Raw genomic sequence first — 6,000 nt, 5'->3', positions numbered from 1 at the left:
TAAATTAAGATTTATAGATAAACATAAATTATAATATTTAAATGCGAAGCATTTTTCTGGACAAATCCAGATTTAGACAAAATTTAAAATCCACGCCAAAAGCAATAAAATCGTGCCGTCGCCGTCGCAATTTATTAAATTTTTTATTAAAAAAAATATAACGACTTACAATAAGTGAAAATCATATAAAGCATATATAAACCAAATTTTGCCCTATAGGATAGCGCAAAAAACAATTATTCTTTCTCAGAAGTAAAAAATCCGCGTCAAAAGCAATACATTCGTATCATTCGTCTTATTACAAATTAAATGAGGAGCGTATAAACCAAATTTTGATCAATAGAAGAGCGCAAAAAACAATTATCTCTTCTCAGAAGTCAAAAATCCACGTCAAAAGCAATAAAATCGTGTCGGCGCCGTCGCAGTGGGAACGCTCAAGCGTTCCCACTGCAACGGCGCCGACACGATTTTATTGCTTTTGACGTGGATTTTTGACTTCTGAGAAGAGATAATTGTTTTTGCGCTCTCCTATTGATCAAAATTCGGTTTAAAAACACTTTAAGCAATATTATAAAATCAAAAGGATAGCTATCATATTTTTAAAACATTGTGTAATATTCAAGTGTAGACGAACTATGGAGCAATATGAGAGATGCGACATCTTTCTGTACTTTTATTTCCGTTTATTTTTTCCTGACTTAATCTAATAAAAGTTTTAAAACTTCATAAGGTTAGGTTAGGTTAAGTTAGGTTAGGTTAGAACAGCAAATAGACGTTTCGCAACTGTCAAATTGAGTTTCATATACATTTTAGAGCAGCATTTAATTTCATTAGTCCAGTTAAATGTGTTAAAAATATCAGTTAAATTATAATTTTACTAGTAGAAATATATCTACTGGTAAAAATGTATTTGGACTCAAGCCCAAATACATTTTCGCTAGCAAGCAGTTGGGAAAAAAATAATTTTTGAATGAAAAACTAATTAATGATTTTTCAAAGTGCATTAAATCCTTACAAAACAATTTTTTTAAAAAGATTTTAAAATTTTCATAAATATATAATAAAAATCTATTTTTTTCAAGATGTTCCAGATTATATACAGATGGCAATATTTAATTTACAAACGAATGACACGTTAAAATTTTCAGTGTTAGTAATATAATTTTATAATGGACTTATTTTCTGCTTTAAAAAAGTTTTCTTCTAAAATGTTAACTATATTTGCCAGTATATATATTTGTGAACAGACATTTTTAAAAATGAGTTACATTAAAAATAAATATAAATCAGATTAAAATTGATTTATTTATGATTTTATTAAATTAATATAATTGCACTGATTATTAAATTTAAAAAAATATATGTAAAAAAATAATGTTGTATTATTTTATTTTATAAAAATAATGAAATTATAAAAATATGCATCTAAAAAAAATTCATCAGTGCTAATAACATATATGGAATTGAACTTCACTGTCATTTATTATAACTAATTGTATAATTAGTAATAATAATATTTTTTGATGGATAGAAAAAAAGTTTGCAAAAGTTTTATTTTGACAATTTTATTGTTATTTATAAACTTTAAAACTAGCTAGAGCTAGGATAGAAACTATTTATATATCCGAACCATAATTAAATAAATATCACAAGTTTATTTTAAACTATTATAGAGATATCTATATATCTACTATTGTGTAGTTATATATAAATCAGTTTTGTAGAATTCAACTTCATTAAACATTTTTATTAATTTATATATATTTTTACTGCATTTTGTTGTATTATATTAGTGGTTTAGAATGATTATTATTTATATTATTTTTAATATTATTTTTGCATCATATTTTATAGCTAAAACTTAGCAATTGCGATAACGTTGCTCTAAAGAGTCGGTAGATGGCAGAAGAAGCGAAATTACTGGCGGATAGCATATGTTTTTCTGAATTTGGTCCGAAACGATGGAAAGCATATGCTGTATGTTGCGATTTTCGCCGCAAGATGTCTATAATAACAACAATTTCAACATATGCTTTCAATAATATATCATATTTTATCGATAAATAACATTAGATTAATCGCTAGCTTAAATAAAAAAAATTAAAAGAATTTTTTTTCCACAATATATTGGTTTCATTAATATTGACGACAAATGTAGTTTTTTCAATTGCAGAAAACTATGATTACTATAATCAAAGTAATGAAATATATAATTTGCATATCGATAATAATATATCTGAAATATAATAAATATATTTCCATATAAATGAGCAAAAGTTTTGTAACGTTTCTTAATATTTAAACAACAGATATTGTTTGATTATCAATCGACTTTTATGTCAAAAGACACGCTAAGTATACTACAAAAAAACACGAAAAATACTCATACCCCCAGAATATTAAAATGTGCTATCTTGAGTTTTAATTTAATGTAAAAAATACTAAAAGAAGGAGCTCAAATAAAATGTTTAATGCTAAAAAAATATTATTTTTAATATATCAGTACAATACTGAATTAAATACACTGTCTTTATTTATCATATATATAACCCATTAATATCAATTTCCTATTAAATCAAACGACTTCAAGCAGAGCATTTATACACTCAACGAAATAATAAAATATGTATAGTTCCTTGTAGTTATTGTGTATTCTGTACAATTTCTATGAATAGCTCAATTATACCCTAATGTATAAAACATGCATATAAAATCGTTACTCGTTTAGTTATAAACAAACATTTTGTATTCACTTTTGTATCAAAGAATGAATGGAACGTGATACAGCAAAAGTTCACTACAGTTTTATTACATTTACAAGTTAACATTTAATCGAATCCAACATTGCTATAGACTAATCTCTCTTAGGGTTATTGGATTTCGAGTGACTTAACAATTCGCAACAAGTAGGCACCTAATTAATTATATAAATATGTTTTCGAAGCAATTATTATGAGTGACTTCAGAGGTTTTAACGGAACGAAATTAGTGGCTTTTGTATTGTAAAACAAATTGTTTGCAAGGCTTCTGTTTTCGTACGTTAGTTGGAGGGTTTCACCGGAAAGCTTTTGGTCTTTGATAAAAGATTGGGTTCTGAAACATTGGCGGATTTCGAGCTAGATGCGAGTGTATTCGTAGTCCGAGTTACAAAATGGCAGTGTGTGTGATATTCCGGAAATTGGATCGGACTTTGCTTCGAAGCTACCACTCGAGATGAATGGTAATGCTCTATTCCTATGCTGCGAGAATATATTATGATGTTTTATTGGATGAACTGGGGGCAAAAGGACAGTAGATTAAATGGTTATACATTTTATTTGAAATGTGTGAAATTTACACAAGGAAATTAGGTAATTCTTTAGGAGGCAAAAGTATTTTTTTTTAGAAATAACGCTATGTTTTATTAGTCCTTCTTAATGCAATTTTCTTATAATTTCAAGGCTCTTCTTGTTCCTTGACACGTGACCCCATTATTACTCTTCGTCGTCAACTTAATTAACTTATCTCGTGTGGTCTTATACCTTCAAAGCCTCTTTTCCATAATGTTTTAAAAGTTCCTTTGAAACGTAATATTCAGCCTGAAATAACAAATGGACTCCGAATGCAATTATTGTATATGTTACCATAAAAATATAAAAAAATGGGTTACATTATGATTAAACTTATTTTAACCTATAAGTATATAACCTGATTAGACGACTTATTAAATCATTGTAGTTCAAAATAATAAATAAATCGCAATGAAATATTTTAGTATTTTTTTATGTATGCAAAAATATTAATAAATATGTTTTTTATATCTAATTAGATGCAAACATTAGAAAATTTTATTTTGCATAAATATCTATCTAACTTCTCTGTTTCTAAATTTACCTTCTTTAAAACTAACACACAGATCTATTTAAGACGCTTTGAAGTCAGTTATATGTAAATAAATACATTTTTAATAACTAGTTTAGTACTCGTAAAAAAATAAACGCAGAGTGCATGTAAATTTTTGTATATTTTATATTCTTAAAAATTATAATTTATAATTTAAAAAAATTAAAAGGCTAAAAATATTGTTCTATATTTTAAAATAAGAATGCTAAAAATTTGTTTATTGTTGTAGTTTACAAAATTAGATAATATAAATTTTATTTCATAATATAACTTTATACATTACATACGGATCTGGATGTTACTCAAATTTATATTAATAATATCTAATAATAATAAAAACAAGATTTTATTAAAATTAGATATTAGCTAAGTCAGCATTTGTATGTTTCTTAATTTTTTTAATATTAAATTTCATTGCTAAAATTATTACTGATCTTTTTTTTTTAAAAGTAACTGAATAAAAATATTTTTTGTATTTATATCGCAATATGTTTTGCGTATTTTTATCGCAAAAATGTTTTAGAGATAACTGCTAATTAGCCATATGTAATTCTTTAAAAAAATATTTAAATCAGTAATTTAATAGTCAAAATTTAATCACTTGAATATATGTATGCTATTTAATTTAAATTATTCTGGTTAATTGCTAATTTATAAAAATTATGGTTCACTATTGCGCCAAGTTATACATTTCCTTTTTGCCGAATACGTGTGCATTGGAGTTTCATTAGTTACTTTTGGGCCTGACGCCGTGGCTTTGCCCTTGATTAATTACCTCAAATCTCGCCTTGAGAGCCAACTAGAAGTGATCGCATTAAATATATTTATTTAATAATTTTGTCATTTCGTTCCTCTGGGGATAAACGACCCCCAGAGCGTGTCTCACTGATCGCAGTCCTGAATGTCGCGTTGCTGAGGGTATGTACCCCTTAAAAACGTATCCTCGTAAAGCAGGTTCTCAGTGGTTTTCACTTTATTAGTAGTTTACATATTTACAATGTAACTTTTTTAATAAAATAAATATTTTCCACTGATACCCATAAGAGATTTATAACTACTTTATAAAATTGCTATAAAAAAAATAAATGAATATCTATTTTAATCTAAATAGATTTTTATTTAAAAAAAATAAGACATATGAAATTAAAAATTTGCAACTATATGTTCATATTAGATATATAAACATATAATGTTCATATATACAATAATAATATTGTATAATACAATTTAATTTACCTCTTTGGTGGCTAAAATACAATATATCGGTAGATCTGATGTCATAATTGAAGAGAGAATCATAATGGGTTGTAAGATATTTGCTTCAGTAACAAATGTCATAAATAGTATGCATAAAAATCTTGCAATCAAACCATTACATTGAATGATTGATAAATTATTTAATCAATTATATTCATTTGTTAATTATTGCAATAAAATAATTTGAATATTATTAAACGTTTAATAAGTATTTTTTTGAAATGCTGCGAACGTTGAAAATATACCGAATCAATTCTGCTTAAATGATAAAGCATAAAAAATGCGCCTCTATATAAAAATAATAAATAAATTAAAATACATGTTTGTGTTAAATAAAATTTATGGTAAAGGTTTTATGGCAAGCTTTATATATATTCTATTTTAAAACGTGAAGTGGTGCAAGTGTGAAGACATTTGATAGATTTTTTCCTATTTTTGAATTATAGCTAATTTTATCGTAGGTAAATAAATTTTAATTTGTTATTGGTTTTCTACAAAAAATTGTTTTCTCTTTAACCATTGACTTTGTTAAAAGCTTTGATTTAATAATAAATATAATTTAAAGTAAATTTAAGTTATACATAATTAGATAATTTCAATTTTTATAGATTTTTGAGAGAAAGGACGATGATTGTTTTCACTAAAATATTATAATATATTTATAGTTCTAACTTACAATACGTTTCCGCAACAAATATTCTAAATTGGAACTCGTCCTTCTTAGAACAGCTTTATATACATACATATATTTATTATTATTCTGTATATGTTTTTATTGTAGATCAAAAAAGAGGAAATAAGACATCCTTACAAGTTTTAGATGTATAGTTATTGATAGCGAACACCGTCGTTCGTCCTACG

This window comes from Plectrocnemia conspersa, unplaced genomic scaffold, assembly GCF_051122295.1.
Source record: "Plectrocnemia conspersa isolate PC_06_02 unplaced genomic scaffold, ASM5112229v1 ptg000010l, whole genome shotgun sequence".
Taxonomy (NCBI): Eukaryota; Metazoa; Arthropoda; class Insecta; order Trichoptera; family Polycentropodidae; genus Plectrocnemia; species Plectrocnemia conspersa.
The sequence above is the reverse complement of the archived record's forward strand: the minus strand, read 5'-3'. Positions refer to the sequence as shown.